Source organism: Salminus brasiliensis, chromosome 13 (assembly GCF_030463535.1).
Source record: "Salminus brasiliensis chromosome 13, fSalBra1.hap2, whole genome shotgun sequence".
NCBI classification, from domain to species: Eukaryota; Metazoa; Chordata; class Actinopteri; order Characiformes; family Bryconidae; genus Salminus; species Salminus brasiliensis.
In genome coordinates this window covers 23,197,275-23,214,268 of record NC_132890.1, presented here as the reverse complement: position 1 = coordinate 23,214,268, position 16,994 = coordinate 23,197,275, and the positions used below count along the sequence as shown (strand labels likewise).

The window sequence follows — 16,994 nt, the reverse complement described above, 5'->3', positions numbered from 1 at the left end:
GGAGAGAAGATGAGCAGACGAGAAGAGAAGAGGAGGAGAGTACAGGGAGCAAGAAGAGAAAAGGAAAGAAAAGGAGGAATAGAAAGGTGGAGAAGAAGGAGAGGCACAGAGAAGAGGAGGAGGAGAGAGATGAGAGCAGAGCAGAGGGGGAGAAGAAGGAAAGCAGGAAATGATGACATAAAGTGAAGCATAAAAGGAGTAGAAAGCCGGAGACGAGGGAAAGATAAAAGAAGGTGACAAAAAAAAATTAATTACAGAGAGAGAGAATGAAGGAGTGAAAGAAAATGGGGGAGGGGGGGGGTATTGGGATGAGTTGCACAGACAGAGAATGAGAAGAGAAAAAGATAGAGACAAAACCCCGGGGGGGGGGGGGGGGGGGGGGGCTGTGGTTAGAGAGGTGCAGATGGTGGTAAAAAGGACAGAAAATGTTAAATGGGGAGATTGATGTTTTCTGGCCAAGAGAGAGATAAACACACACTAATGAAAAAACGAATCATTTTTCACTGGGAGTGTGTGTGCACAAAGGGGAATGAACACACACACACACTTGGTGCCAAAATGCATCAGTGAGATACACACACACACACACACACACACACACACGTGAAGTCACTGAAGTCAAAGGGTCAAAACTGAATCACACCGTTGTGAGATTTTCACCCCTAATCACGTCTCGTCAGCCAGTGAGCACAACACTGCAGGCCAGACGGATGGACTGGATGACAGGCCCTTGTAATGAAGGTCAAAATCTCATCCAGCGTCCAGTATGTGTAGGAACCCTACGCACCAATACCAATCAGCCCAGAAACACTAAATACACTCCTCTCGTCAAAGTCCACATCTGCCTCCTTCCGGAAGTGTTAAAGAGGGAACGAGGCGAGAGCAGAAAGTAGAGCTTTATGAGCCATTAAAATAAAATCTATATTCATCACGGGTGCATTAGTGCAGTCGGCCAGAGCCCGGTGGACAGATGGCAGAAGGAGGGGGTGGGTCTCAAACACACCGGCATAATCTATGAGACACCCTGAGGTGCGTTACATCAGCTGGCGAGCTGGCAAGTGTGTGTGTGTGTGTTTGTTTGTCTTCATACATTTTTAGATGTCCCAAAAATGTCCTGACTAAGCAGTGAAAAACAGGACCAGCCTACAGAAGCAGTAAAATGCTGTATGTGCACAGTGTGTATAGTATACACACACACACTCACAGTAACACACTCCCTCTCATGTTCCATTGCTTTAATATTGTAAATATATTAAATAAAAATAAATTAATATATATAAAAAAAATATCACATGACTGTCCCCATGTCCTGACACTGTACAAAAACAAATGTGTGTGTGTGTGTGTGTGTGTGTGTGTGTGTGTGTGTGTGTGTGTGTGTGTTTGTGTTGCCCAGTCAAGAAGATGTAATCTACGAGCCCCCCTAACCCCCTCCCCGGTGATCTGTTAGTTTAGGGAACATCAGCCTCCCTCGCTTTCTCTGTCTCTAGGGATCCAGCTGTGAGAGAGATGGAGAGAAATGGCGATTTTATTTCTTCCTGAGGAACCCTGAGGAATGGGGGATGGGCCCGGCCGCAGAGGAAGAGGGGAACCGAGGGGAAGAGAGAGCGAAAGAGGGACAGGGACTGAAAAACAGCCTCTTCCCCTCCTATAAGACGCCAACTGAGAGGCTAATTGCATTGATCTGTCCGTTAGTCTGAGCTGCTGCTGCAGTCCTGTGTATACAGTAACCGCCCTCCCTCCCTCCCTCCCTCCAGCACTCACAAACACACTGCTGCGTCAGACTGTGGTAAATGCATGATGTCTTGAAGAGCCTGTGAAATTAGTTTGTTATTAAATATTCCACGCTAGCTATCTAACGTGGAATAAGGATCTATTAGGCAGCAAGTGAATGGTCAGTTCTTGAAGGTTGAGGTGTAGGAAGCAGGGATGGACAAGAAATGGACAAGCATAAGAATCCGAGCAACTCTGACTAGGCTGGACGACTGAGTCAGAACATCTCCTTGTAGAGATGCAGTGGTCAGTGCCTACCAAAAATGCTCCAAGGAAGAACAACCAGAGAACCGGTGACAGGATCATGGGTGCCCAAGGCTCACTGATGCTTATGGAGGCCCAAACCTATGTCTAGGTGGAATCCATGCCAGCTCGACGGGTCCCAGCTGTTTTGGTGGCACGTGGGGGACCTACACAATATTAGGCAGGTGGTTTTAATGTTGTGGCTAATGGGTGTAGTTGTCAGATTTAATGGTATATAGGTCACAGACTGATGGTTTTGGTCAGTGTAGCTCTGGCCGAGCCGCAGTCAAATTAATTCAATTTCAGTTCAAAGAATCGTTTGGAATTCATTGAAGTGAAAGATGACTCCTTCCAAAGCAGTTTTCAGAACCCTCTGATCCATCTCTACTAGCCTGTGCGTGTGTGTGTGTTCAGTGCAGAGATTCTGGTCTATTTTAAGAGTGTAAGCAAACTCTAAAGGATTAGGTCTGGGACTGACTGACGATAGAAGAATTCCACAACCACTTACACAGCACAGATTTAACCACACACACACACACAGTTATAAGCCCCTTTCACTTATACACTTTCACCAGCTTTTAGGAGTAGGAATTCAGTGTGAACACATGCCGGAGTGAAAAAATCCCAGTAAAGTCGACCCGGTAGTCCTGCAGGAGATCCAGAACCATTCTCAGGGAGGATCACGTGCGAACAGAAGCTGATACATCAGTGGGAAGCACAGTGAGGTCTGTTATCTAGGTTGACCATATTTCGGTTTTCAAAAAGAGGACACTGTGGACACTGTGCTGTTCGCTGTAGTTAGGATGTTGTGGTTGCGGGGCCTTAAGTAGGCCCAAGTTGTAGGAACATGGCAGTGTGTGTGTGTGTGTGTGTGTGTGTGTGTGTGAGTGTGTGTGTGTGTGTACCAACACCAGCCCTTATCATCTAAACAGTTAAGCCCAAATCAAACATCTTCTGTGGTGAAAAGATTGCGAAGCTAATGCTAACAAGCTTCTCCCTGCCAATCCACAGCACGGTTTAAACTTTAGCAACTATAGCAACCCTCCACTATTCTACACCATCAGTCAAAAGTTTTAATACACCCCCAATGTTTTTAGGAAAGCCTGCTTTTTTTGCCATCTTGTCAATGATTTCGCCTCCTTTTGCTACTTCACCTGTCAAGCCTGCAGCTCTGAAGCTGTTGTGGGTCTTCGATACTTCCTCTACCAGACCTCTTCCTCTCCCAAGTCTTTTGCTGGTGTGGGAAACTGTAGGATGAAACTCACCACACTTTATTTGTAATGTCTGTGAAATTCTGTTATAATTATAAGAAGGAATAAGCTTCACTTTTAAGACTTATGATGGATGGATCTGTAACCCCATTTACACCTGGTCACTTCATGTGACTATTATCTGGACTAGTCTCCTAAAAAGATTTTAGCCATGTGCACATGACACTAGGTTGTCCAATGGTTCTCTGGTTAGTCAGACTGAAATCTGATAGCTGTATAGGACGGGATACACGATTTTGCTCGTGTTTCAGTTGTACTGGGAGGGGTTTGGTTGTTGAATGCGTCTTAGAGAGATGCTTTTACACTGCTATAGGATGTGGCTCAAATGTGTCTCAGACCACCTCCTGAAGTGGTTTGAGTGATTGGATTTGTATGCTTTAAATGCATCTTGGGTGTTTTTACACTTGGATTTAATGTGCCTTATCCAGATATAGTCCTAAAAGAGACCAGGTGTAAACGGGGTCTGTCATCCTCTGTAAAATGATGTTTTCTAGACATTTTGGGCCTGGCATCAGCGTGCGCTTTTGGTGACCAGATTTCACTTGTCTGCATGAAAAGCCAAGTCTCCAACACAGACACATTTAGTTTATGTTGATTAATACGCATCGCTCCTGCTAAACAAATAAACAATAAACAACTGCCACCCCCCCCCCCTCAGCCCCATCCCCATCCCTCACTTGTCCTCCTCTCAGTAAAACAAGACAGCAGTCTCTCACTTCCTCCACGGATAAATAAACCCATCAGCAGTGAAGTGCAATCATGAACGTGTCACCAACACTCTCCTGCCAGCAGGCTTACACACAAGCACACCCACCCACACACACACATACCCACCACCTAACAGGTCTGCCGTGACTCAGTGCTTGGCTGTGAGTCATCGACATAACACAGCAAGCGCCGCTAAATCCACAGCACATGCTCATCCTGCAGAGCAGCATCTGATGTACACGAGGTAGCACCAGGACATGGGGTCTTTAAGGGTGACTGAACCATCCATGCTCCACCCACAAACACATTCTTCCACAGCAGCTGTTGCCAGGTTGGACAAACCTCATAGATCGCTGGCAAAGACCACCTTTACCTCTAGTGAGAGACTGTAGCTCCAGCTCAGTGTATATCACAATACCTACATTTAGAATGTTAATATATATATTCGCCCTAATGAGAGACTGTAGCTCCACCACAGTGTATATATATATAGTGTATATCACGTTATTAATATATTAATAGATATATAGGTGGAGCTACAGTCTTTCTTTAGGGTGAATAATAATAACACTCTAAATGTAGGTATTGTGATATACACTGAGGTGGAGCTACAGTCTCTCATTAGGGTGAATATATATTAATAACACTCTAAATGTAGGTATTGTGATATACACTGAGGTGGAGCTACAGTCTCTCATTAAGGTGAAATATATTAATATATAAATGAGGCTAACATTTATGGAAATTGTGTACATTTATGGAAAGTGTAGTACTATATGTACCTACATTATATCCACTATATGGACAAAAGTATTGGGACACCTGCTCATTCATTTTCTCTTCTAAAATCAAGAGTATTAAAAAGAGCAGATCTTGCTGCTGTTGGATTAACTGTCTCTACTGCCCATGAAAGGCTTTCTACTAGAATTAGGAGCACTGCTGTGAGGATTTAATTGTATTTAGCAACTAGAGTGTTGGTGTCAGTATGTTGGACGGTCACCGCCCCACCTCTACCACCATTATTTTCCTGCTCCTGCTCCACCTCTAGCATTAGACATGATGCCAATAGGTTCATGATAAATCTGCTCCAGAGAGTCCAATTCTATTGGCAGTACTTCTCTACAGGGACTAAACAAGCTGTATGTGCGCGCATTTGCACATCTGTGTCAGCAATGGGTGCAACTTAAAGTAGCTGAATGCATTCATTAGAAGGGGTGTCCACAAACATTTAGGCATAGAGTGTACTTGCAAATATGTAGTGAGTTTAATGCAAATGTCAAATTCCGTGGGGCAACTTCAGGCATGCTAAACAAGATAACTAGCAACATTATTCTTACTTTCCAAACTTGCCATGACTAAAAAAAGCTTTCACACGCACACACACAATTATTTTTTTTTATATTGCAATATTAAAAAAAATAAAAAACTATTGCAATGTATTTAGCTTTTTCAATATCATGCAGCCCTTGCACCTCATCAGATGCTGCTCTGCAGATATGAAAGAACATATTTAGGACAAGCGTATGTATGTATGTATGTATGTATGTATACAGCAGTATGACTAACCATACATTTGCAAGAGGAAGTGAGAAGTCGCTAATGTTAGGCCAAGTTTCACCTTGTGTGCTCGAGTTAGTTGCATGTGGTCATGGTTGTGTACACTGTCCAGCTTCTGACAAGAAATAAAGATGCTGCAAAGGGGTTTTTGAGTGATGCCATAGAAGAAGCACTTTTGTTTCCATTAAGAAGCGCATTTGTAGAAATGTGAGTGTGAAGAAGCTTGAAACTAGAAAAGGACCTTTACATCGAGGGTCTTTAAACATTTACAAGGTACTTCACCCTTAACGCTTATGTCTAACCCTAATGACTTTTACAAACATGCTACTTTAGGGAACCAAAAGTGCTTCTTCTATGGCATCGCTCAAAGATCCCTGGGCAGCACCTTAATTTTTTAAAGATTTAATGTATTTACTGCCAATTTGTTGCAAATTTCAGTGCAATTCCATTGGGAATAGGAATGCAACGCTGGTAATAAGAAGAGGTTCATGGAGCAAAGCTGGCCTGCTGCTCCATCGCCTGCTGACGTGCACACGGTTAAGAGAGGAAGCACTGCACCTCATTATCCTATCACTCTTAGAAAAGAAGGGAATTTGCCAGTGCAATATCTCTTAATGGGCTGAGTGGAGGGATGACTTCAGAGTCCAGCTCAGCAGCCCAGATCAATCAGTGTCCACTGCTGTCACACAGACAGACAGAGAGAGAGAGAGAGAGAGAGAGAGAGCAAGCCAAAGAGAGAGAGAGAGAGATACACTCCTGCTTGCATGCTGCATTTCCATAGATTCACATTAGTGTTCGAGCTTACTTAACTTTAATGGAATGCACGTACACACACACACACCCACACACAAACAGCCTGAGCTCCCAGCCCTCATCTTATCGATGGCAGTAAAACGCCCATCATTTTGGCTCCATTTGACTTTATGAAGATGCATCAGCCTCCATCAGTGGAATGTTGCCTCAACTGCAATCAAGAAGGAGTATGTGCGTTTGTGTGTGTGTGTGTTTGTGTGTGTGTTTTCTATCTTTGTGGTAACCCCCCCTGGATGATTATAACCCAGTGTTTCCTCTGGGATTTTCTTCGGCAGCAGACCAACCCATCTCCCTGTCGGGAGATGAACGTTAAAAGATACTAAAAAAGCCGATCTGTACCAAGAGCGCTTCGAGCTTCCACCATCCTTGACCATCCTTTAAGATGCACAGAAGACAAGACACCCTGGGTGTCTGAACGGCAGAGGCGCTCAGTGTCCTCAAACGCCGACTGAAGACCCACCTCCTCCAAGGGAATAGGTCTCCATTTCCTGTAATGGTCGTTACAAATAAGAAGTCCTCTGCCGATTTTTGTAATAGTGATTTTATTCAATTTCATAAACTTCTCAAGCAGCGGTGGCAGTAACTTAGCAGCGGCGGCCCACCACTGTAAAATATATATAGCGGAAACATTGCATCCTGAACATTTTCTGACTGTGGGACTTCTGATTGCTCTTCAGAAGGAAAAAGATACCCCCCCCTCCCCCCCAGTTCAGGATTTGGCTAGTGTTAGGTTAGGTGGGACACAGCAGCCTTTACACACCGATGCACAGTGGCGTCCTGCTTTCAGAGTTGTTCTCTGCTGGTATTCAAACCTTCAGAACACCAAAATCCCCCTCCCTCCTCTCCAAAGATTAGAAACTGCAGACTAGATGACATCACGTCCAAACCCTTCAGCATGGTCCCACCCTGAACATCAGAATCACACTTGAAAAATAATGAGATTTAATTATTTTATTTATTTTTTACAGAACTATGCCTGCATTTCTTCCCATTGTGCTTCAAAGGAGCTGCACATGTCCCTAAGGTCACACCAATGCCAAGTGTGGGCTAGGGGGGGGTATAAGCCCCCAGCACTGGTCTGTGGGGTTCTTTTGAGTGCTGTAGCTCAATCCAGTAACTTTGGGATGAGCTTGAGTGGCAGAACTAATCATCCAACATCAGTGCCTAACCTCACTGATGCTCACACAAGGCTGAATGCAATCAAATCCTTTTTACAGCAGTTGCAACATCTAGTGGAAAGCCTTCCCAGAAGAGTAGAGGCTGTGCATACTAAGACAGACATTAAGATTTGTGTACAGTGTAGGCTAGATAAATGCATAATGGAGGTGTTGTATGAGTGTGTGTATGTATGTGTGTGTGTAGGGCTTCTAATAACAGGCCTGCAGGACTGGATATTCTACCCCACACACTCCTCCCAATCCTCCTGAGCTCTAAACACACATCTTCAATCAGTCCGGCTCGTTCTAACCCCCTTTACCTGCTGACCTGCTTCCTCCCAGCTTCTAACACCCTCCCACCAAGCAGGAGACACTGCCAGGACGGTGCTGGTGCTTCCCATCATAACATCAGTGACCAAAATGATCATGATGCACTGTGTGATGTTACTACAGGGTAATAACACACCAAAACCACTTCAGTACTTTAGCTCGCTGTGCAGAGAGGCTGTAGCAGTCAGCTGCTGCAAAAAAAACCCAGTCTTTAAAACCCAGCTAATTGCACGTATTGATCATAAGTATTAACATTTGAAAGGCTAGGATTACCTTTGGTTATTTCTCCATAGTGTATCATTAAAAAAAGTACAAGTCTCATCCCCACTGCAGTGATTAAAGGGCCCATTTCATAGAAAAGCACAATATTTTCGTTCAATTAAAGCAAAATTATGCAGCAACAGTACCTTAAAATAGCAGCTTCAGAATCATGTTGATGGTACACTGACTGTAACAGAGAGAACGGCGTCTCTGTCTTTGCCACTCTAGGCCAAAACGCTGCTACTGCACTATTGAACTTTTTTGGAGCCGCATGAGGGCCTCTCGCCAGAGCCAAATTTGTGTACACTCCTGTAATTTCACTCTACATTATTAAAAGTATAAGTTCCCTGAGGAACTTCTGAAGGTTCTTTCATTTGAAACTGCGGAGGAACCTCTTAAGGTGCTCTGAGGAATCTTCAAGAAAAGGTTTTTAGAAGTTCTTGAAAAAAAATGCAGAAGTCCTTCAAAGATCTTTTCTCAAAGCCTGATTTGTTTTTACAGCAGTGGAGTAAAAGTGAATTACACTCCCCAACAATGGGGGGAGCCCAGGAGCAAAAAATACCAATTCTTGTACAATACTGCTTTAAACAGGCTTTGCTTACCATAGCTGTGTCCGAAACTGTGCCCTATTCACTGACCCCTACATGTGAAAACCCAGGTCACTATATAGGGCACTATTATAGGGAACAGAATTCCACAGTAGTGGAAGGTAGTGAACCATTTCGGACACCTCGTAAACAGTCTGAAAGCCAGTCATCTTTACAGAAGCTGAAACACCACAAACACCACCACATTTGTAAACAATATATTACAATGCATTGTGGGATTGTTACAGTGCACTGAAAATTCGGCACTAGGCCCCAAAGAAGTGCACTATGTAGTGAATAGGGCACAGTTTTGGACACAGCTCTTGCCTAATGCTATGTAATGTAAATGTCCTCTGTTTTGATTGGCTGTTCTGGCCTGTGTCTTATTCAAAAAGCAGTTTGGGCCATATAAACATCTGCCTGAATGGGTAGGGCTAACCTGCTGTACAAGAACAGGCAAATGTATGTGGTACATTTATAAACCTGAAACTCTTTAAAGCAGCATTATGTGAGAATTGGTATTTTTTGTTCCTGTGCTCTCCCCATAGAGGTGGGGAGTGTAATTCACTTTTACACCACTGCAGTAAATACAAATCATGTGCTGAGTACCCCCTAATGGGCAGCTGTCCACGAGAGATACAGAAGTGTCCTCTGAAGGTAAAGAAGCATGTGGACTGAGGCGGTAGAGTAAGGTTACAAGATTTTACACAAATACGACTCTGTTATGCAGCTCCACCAAAATAAAATTCTATAGTGTAGCCACGGTGTTCTGGCGTTTGGCAATATCAGAGATGCCATTCTTCCTTTTACAGTCAGTGTACCATCAACATGATTCTGAAGCTGCTATTTTAAGCTACAAATACTGCATAATGTTGCTTTAATTCTGAGTGATAAAAAGAGGCTGGAAATTGAATGTGTGAACAAGAATTATGGCTGGTGTTTTTGGATATTAACCACAAATTGGCATACGGGCACTTTAATGATCTCTGTACTGGGGCCCTGCAATCGGCCCAGGTTTCCCTGCTCTAACGCACCTGCTTCCACTGATCTGGTGAATATGAAGCCCTTTGTAAGTGGAAACGGGTGTGTTAGAGCGGAGAAAACTGAAACTGTGCAGGACGGAGGGTTTCCACGGATACACAGCCAGTGTGAAAAGAGTGCGTTGAGGGCATTCGAAGAGAAAGAAGGAACGCCGATATAATGGATTCAAGAGCATCACACAATGCAGCCGGCTGGCTCCATAAGACTTAAGGGGGATAGGCATGTGAAGAAATGTGAGTGTGTGTGTGAAAAAAAAGAGTGTGAGTGTGAAAGAGAGAGAGAGAGGCGCATGAGACGCAGACAGACAGAAAAACTGCAGGGAATTTGGAGTGTCTGAGTGATTGATGGAGTGTCTAAGTGAGGAACGGTATGTGTGCACGTGTGAGTGTGTGTGTGTGTGTGTGTGTGTGTGTGTGTGCAATAAAAGCGGGCAGGGTGCCTGCTTTAGCATGGACAAACAGATCCACTATCGATCAAACCCAGCACACAGCACAACACAGCCCCAGCTGCCCCCCTGAACCTGACTGTGTGTGACTCCCTGTGAGACTGGATCTCAGTGTCGTGTACATTCACAGATGGTTCAGAAAGCTGACAGGCAGAAACAAGACTTTTACAGAGGGATCAGATCTCATGTCCAATGTTAGACTGCCCCATGGCCTCAGCACTGAAACTTGCACTTCCTGGTCGCCTTTGACCATGGTGCATTCCAGAGTCAGAAAAGTCGCAAATGTCCTATGAACGAAAAAAAAAAAAAAGGCCAAATCTAAGTCAGGGGGACGCCTCCGAACAAACAAGGTAGTAATTTGGACCAATCACAGTCAGAAGAAGGTCTCAGAACAAACAAGGTAGTGATTTGGACCAATAACAGTTACGAGGAGGTCTCAGAACAAACAAGTTAGTAATTTTGGACCAATCACAGTCAGAAGGAGGTCTCAGAACAAACAAGGTAGTGATTTAGACCAATCACAGTCCGGGGGAGGTCTCAGGACTAACAAAGTGGAAATTTGGACCAATCACAGTTAGAAGGAGGTCTCAGAACAAACAAGGTAGTACTTTTGAACCAATCACAGTTAGGAGGAGGTCTCAGAACAAACAAGGTAGTGATTTAGACCAATCACAGTCCGGGGGAGGTCTCAGGACTAACAAAGTGGTAATATGCACTAATCGAAGTAAGGCGAAGGTCTTAGAACAAGGTAGTGATTTGGACCAATCACAGTTAGAAGGAGGTCTCAGAACAAACAAGGTAGTACTTTTGGACCAATCACAGTTAGGAGGAGGTCTCGGAACAAACAAGGTAGTAATTTTGGACCAATCACAGTTAGGGGGAGGTCTCAGAACAAACAAAGTGGAAATTTTCACCAATAACAGTTACAAAGAGGTCTCAGAACAAACAAGGTAGTGATTTTGGACCAATCACAGTCAGAAGGAGGTCTCAGAAAAAACAAGGTAGTGATTTTGGACCAATCACAGTCAGAAGGAGGTCTCAGAAAAAACAAGGTAGTGATTTGGACCAATCACTGTAAGAGGAAGATCTCGGGGTGAACAGATCGGGGGCTTTGATCTGTCGTAATCACAGCCAGGAGGAGGTCTTAGAACAAATCACTGGAGCTAAACGGCTAATGTAGCTAGCAAACACTAGAAGTCAATAGCCACCCAAATCTTTTCTGTAAATATACAACCCACGTATTCAATGAAGAGCCAGACGTGGTTTACAAGTGTGGAAGACTACCTTTACAGAAAGGATTTTGGGTGACCACTGATTTCAAGTGTTTGTTAGTCACATTAGCCTCACAGCTTCAGTTTAGAACTAAAGAAGCTAAATTTGCACACCGGACAGGTCTTGTCTTGTCGAGCTGACTACATCTTTAGGGAGTGAAGAATTATGCGAATTTGATTTTTCACTGAACCATTTTGTTAAGGTTGAGAGTTAAGAGTGCTTTTGCGATACAGGATGCTGCAGATCCACTTGAGGCCTTGAAAACAAATAAAATAACCTTAAATTAGATCCTGTAATGGACCGGAAGCCAGTGATGTGATCCCTTTTCTTTGTGCTCGTAAGCAATCCTGCATCTGCAATTTGCACTGTGCTGTTCTGTTCTGAACTGTAGACGAGCCTGCGAGGAGTTACTGTATGCTGTTCAGACCTCTGCAGCAATGTAGCAATCAAATCAGGCATTAAATCGATCAAGATAAATTAAACATGCCATTAATTAACAGCTAATCATGAAAAAAATGACTCTGACTACAGTGTGATTTAATTACATGAATAAATGCATAAACGTTTTGGAATATAACAATTTTTAGGGGTGTACAAAACTATCTAACTATCAAAGTATTGAGCTCAGAGTGGCTCAGCAGATTAAGGTGCTGACACAATGACTCGAGGTTCACGAGTTTGAATCCCAGGTCATCGCCGTTTGCCATAAGCAGCCGGAGCCTGAGAGAGCACAATTGGCTCAGACTGATTTCAGGTGTATGTTTATGTTTATGCTCTCGCCAGGTAGGTAGATGTCACTGTCTTCCCTCATTACTCCCATTGTGACGCCGGCTGGCATGGACATCTGTTACATTATGTATCAGGCTGGTGATCTGGCGCTTTCCTCTGAGCGCATTGGCTGCCTAGCGATCAACTTAAGCTATTTACTCAAGTAAAAGTGTAGAAGTACCCGTTTTAAAACTACTTAAAGTATCAAAGTAAAAGTAATTTAAGGAAAACCAAGGCCAAAAGCTTAGGCCGCACCACAGGGACCTACAGTGCATTACGGTGCACTACCTCACCTCACACAAGCCATAAAGACCATAACGTTCTATTAAAATGTTAATGTTGAAAAATGTTGGGGTGCACTAGGCTACCTGTTCCAGCTGCAGATCTGCCAATTAAAAATAAAAGCATTTTAGTAATATCAAATATATTAAAGGAGCATCTCTGTGAACTACTGAGCATTAACCTGTTTCATGGAGGGAAAATATGACGAGTAGTTGCCTATAAGTATAGTATAGTAAAACGTCAAACCTCAGAGGCATGTGATCAATAAGCTTTACTGGAATGTAAATGTGGGGCTTAGTTGGGATGTTTCACTCCTGTTCTCTTGAGTCTCTGCCACAGACGTCTTCATACTAGACTACATACATACGTCTGCTGTGTGCTTGCTGGAGTGTGACGTGACGTGTGCAGGTGCGATGGATCACTTACAAACCAATAGGGAGTCAGAATGGTATATGTTTATTCTTCTCATCCAACCACGATTAAATTCACACTTTCCGGATGGAGTGATTTATCTCGACAGGTTTTTTTGACCAGCCGTAATGAAAACATACAGAAATAAAATGGGAGTAACTAGGCTATTTTTTAAATGTAAGGAGTAGAAAAAACAGATAATTGCGTGGCAAATGTAAGGAGTAGAAGTAAATAAATAAATAATAATAGATTTTTTAATCATAACCATAACTCCTCTACCGCTATTGCAGTAGGCATCACATCACCAGGTTCTTGCCAATACACAGCCCTAACCAATTTTGTGTGGAACTGAAAGAATTTGAGATCATTTCTCTCTCATCATCTTTTAAACATCTCATAATTTATCCAAAGATCTCACTGCATGACATTTTGCCATATTCTACTGCATCACTGAGCCACAATAGGAATAAGGCTCTCAGCTCTTTAAATAGCTGTTAAATATTCCATTTACAAATCTGGATCCATCCTGCAGTGGAAATGTCTGGAGTTTTTCATCTGCAAAACTCAGATGTGAGGAGCTAATGAAAGATGATAACTAAACAAATAAGCATTAAATAGAGAATTATAGCGCTGGAGCTGTGAGAATCCAATGAATAATATATGTTCCTCACACCCTTTAATATGGAAGCTGCTTTAGAACTTGCATAAATCATTGAAACAGTCTGAAGATTTAGCATTACAACAAAAAGAATAATCCTAATAACTGGAAAATGAGTGAGACAGAGAAACTATGTGAGAAAATACAGCATCTAAATGTAACGATTTAAATAATTTAAATACTAATGTGTTTTAATCATTTGTGGCACTACTATAGATGTGAGTTGCTTTCTGCAGTCATTTATGTGTATTTTGTGCAGTTTTAATAGCAACTGAGATCATCAGAATTTCAGAATCAGTATAATACCACTGTATAATACATTGAAGTATTGCCATATTATATTTTGCTCATTCTCAAAATCAGTCTCAGCGGTCTAAGGCACTACCACTTAAGGCCCGAGTGTTTGCAAGTTCAAATACCGAACCAGAACAGAGTCAGAGAGAGCACATTTGGCCGTGCTCGCTCTGGGTGGGTAGATGGCGCTCTGCCCTCTCCCTCAATCACTCTAAAGTAATGTTGGCCGGCCCACAACAACTGTGAGTTGGGGACCTGGTGCTTTCCTCAGAGTGTGTTGGCTGACCGGCGATGTTACCTCGGCAGCAGTATGAAAAGAGGTGGCTGGCTTCGTATGCAGTGGAGGAGACGTGTTGAGTCTTCCCAATTTTTGAATCCTAACCCCTGTATCGTGCCATTTCATATTTCCAGATTCTTGACGATACACAGCTCTAGTAATACTGCAGACACAGTGTTTGAGGGTTTGGCCTGCTGAGCTGTTTCAGGTCCTTAGTCAGGTTCTCAGTCGGCTTCTTGGCCTTCACAGTTTGTTTGTTTGTTGTCCGACATAATTGGTCGTTTTCGGGAAACTCACACCCAGAGCGCTCACACTCGTTCACGTCAGTGCTACGCCATTTAGTGCACTTCCAATTCCAACACACATCATCACATTAATCAGATACTGTAGACACAAAGTCATTCCTGTGTGGAATAAGGTGGGGTAGAGATAACGATAAACCTGATACTGCGACACAGAGAGGGAGGGGACACTCCTGAAAGGGTGGAACACTATATCGCCTGTTAATCATTACTGCAACACTGGCCTTTCCAGTACTCACTTCACTGAACGCTGCAGTGGTCTGGGAGCTTCCTGACCAATCACAGCTCCAGATGAGAGTTTCTGAGGGGTCTGGATGAATCAAGGGATTCAAAGCAACCAACAAACTGATCAAACTAATAAAGACCAAGCTTCAACCACATCATCAAGATATTAGGGACAGTTCCTTACTGGTCCCGTATACAAAACACATCATCATCATCATCATCATCATCATCACATTCAGCAACCCGGCGAACATGAGCTCTTTTTTATTCCCATCGACCACTACAGAACAGGCCTGGTGTATTTATGTATACACACGCCTGCACACACACACACACACAAACAGACACACATATGTACACATGCCAAACATGTGGGAAATCCCTGACACAGCTGTCTCCATCCACCAGCTGTCCAGCTCCGCCCACATCAGACCTGGCATGTCTAGGTAGCTGTTGCCACGGCGACACTCTAAATAATGCAAAGCGCAAAGCATGCTGGGAGCACACAGAGACCCGCACAGCTTCGGTGGAGTGGAGTTTCAAACACACACACACACACACACACACACACACACACACACACACACACACACACACACACACACTCTCTCTCTTTTGCATGGTCTGAGAAAGACCCAGCACACACACACACACACACACACATACCTTAGCTTACCTTTCTTCACCTCTGAGCAGAACACTACTCCTGGACACTCAACACGATCTGGAGAGAAAGAGAGAGAGAGAGAGAGAGAGAGAGAGAGAGAGAGATTAGTTTAGTATGAGAACTGCAGTTCTCTCACTGTTTCATCTCTCAACTAAACTCAGACTAAAATTTGAGTTTTTGACTGATGATCCTGTGCCTCTTCATTTACTGCCCACCCACCCACTCACTGTGTGTGTGTGCGTGCACGTGCAAGTGTGTGTGTCTCAGAGTTTAGGAGACATCTTAAGCTCTTAATTCCCCGCCTGGGGTCCCACACTGTTTACACCCAACAAACCCTCCAGACACCAGACTTTCAACCCCTCACACACTGCTCTCCCTCCCTGAAACACACACACACACACACACACACACACACACACACACACACACACACCTATAAGAACACACTCCTTCTGGGTAAAAATGGGCTAGAAAACCCTACTTTATGACATGAGCCAACTCTCCTGTGTCTGCCTCAGATCAGTTTCACATATTAAAACAATGGTTTGGCAAAAACTCTTATTTTACAAATGTGTGAAATTAATTTCCTTTAAAGCAACATTATGTAGTAATTTAACCTTAAAATTGCAGCTTCAGAATCATGCTGAAATGCTGCTGCTGCTGTGCTTCAGAATTTTGGTGGAGCTGCACAAGACCGGTCACCAGAACTGGGTAGCGCTACATAACCAGAATCATATTTGTGTAAAATCCTGTAATATTACTCCACCGCCACAGTTAACAATGAATTTATGCCTTCAGATGCTGCTTCTGTATCTCTCAGCTTGTCGACAAATGCATGTGTACAGCTGTCCTTGAGGGGGCGCTCAAAGCGTGACTTGCGTTTTTTAATTTTCCTGATTATAGGGGGAGCCCAGGAGCTAGAAAATACAAATTCTTACATAATGCTGCTTTAAATACTAACAATATTCATGATCTACTTAATAACGTTTAAAACATTAATAAAATATCATAATGTGGTTGTGCATAATGTTACCTATAAAATTATAAACATTTTTTACATCAACTTCCATTGAATGTTCTGTTTTGGAGATACAAGGTTTTTGTATGACATCTGATACAAAATATTTGAGAATGAAAACACTCCACCCTTCCATTCCAGTCACTCACACACAAGCACTAATACACACTCATAAGACGATCTCACACAATTGCAGAAGTGAACTCTGAAAGTTCCTCACAGTTCCTCCAGCATTAGCATGTTAGCTGCAATACCGCAACACTGAAGAGCTGTTGAGCCTGAACTGCCCAGGTAAAGAGGAAGTTCACCTTATTTCACATTGGAGCTTTTCTAAGTACTTACTTGGCCATTCATTTCTTAGCACCTCTAACAGCTTTTATATACACACTGATTCATTCATCTGCTAAAACCAGTTCAAATAAAACCACCCCACACACACCCACAAAAATCGTTTTCACAAAATGTAGTCAGTGGCAAAAGCAAGCTACAGCACACAAGCTTCACCTCATTACTGGACACTCTCCAGCACAATCTTCAGGCAGAGAGCAGCATTCATGGTTCTGTTCATTATAAAACAGCCAGCTGCCCAGGCCGCTTAGTTTTCCTCTTTTGGATTTCAGCCTTTTTGCTAAGC

The 16,994-nt window shown here is 43.3% G+C and overlaps 1 protein-coding gene across 2 annotated transcripts in view; it reads right to left on the bottom strand.

Annotated features, from left to right (window-relative positions):
- pak1 (p21 protein (Cdc42/Rac)-activated kinase 1) overlaps positions 1–16,994 on the bottom strand; it is a 73,544-nt gene that overhangs the window by 43,034 nt on the left and 13,516 nt on the right. Inside the window, exon 2 of one of the 2 annotated variants that reach the window (XM_072694922.1) lies at positions 15,342–15,399. The gene's annotated coding sequence lies outside the window, so the exon portion shown is untranslated. The remainder of the gene's footprint in view (positions 1–15,341; positions 15,400–16,994) is intronic. The other variant, XM_072694920.1, reaches the window with a different exon arrangement.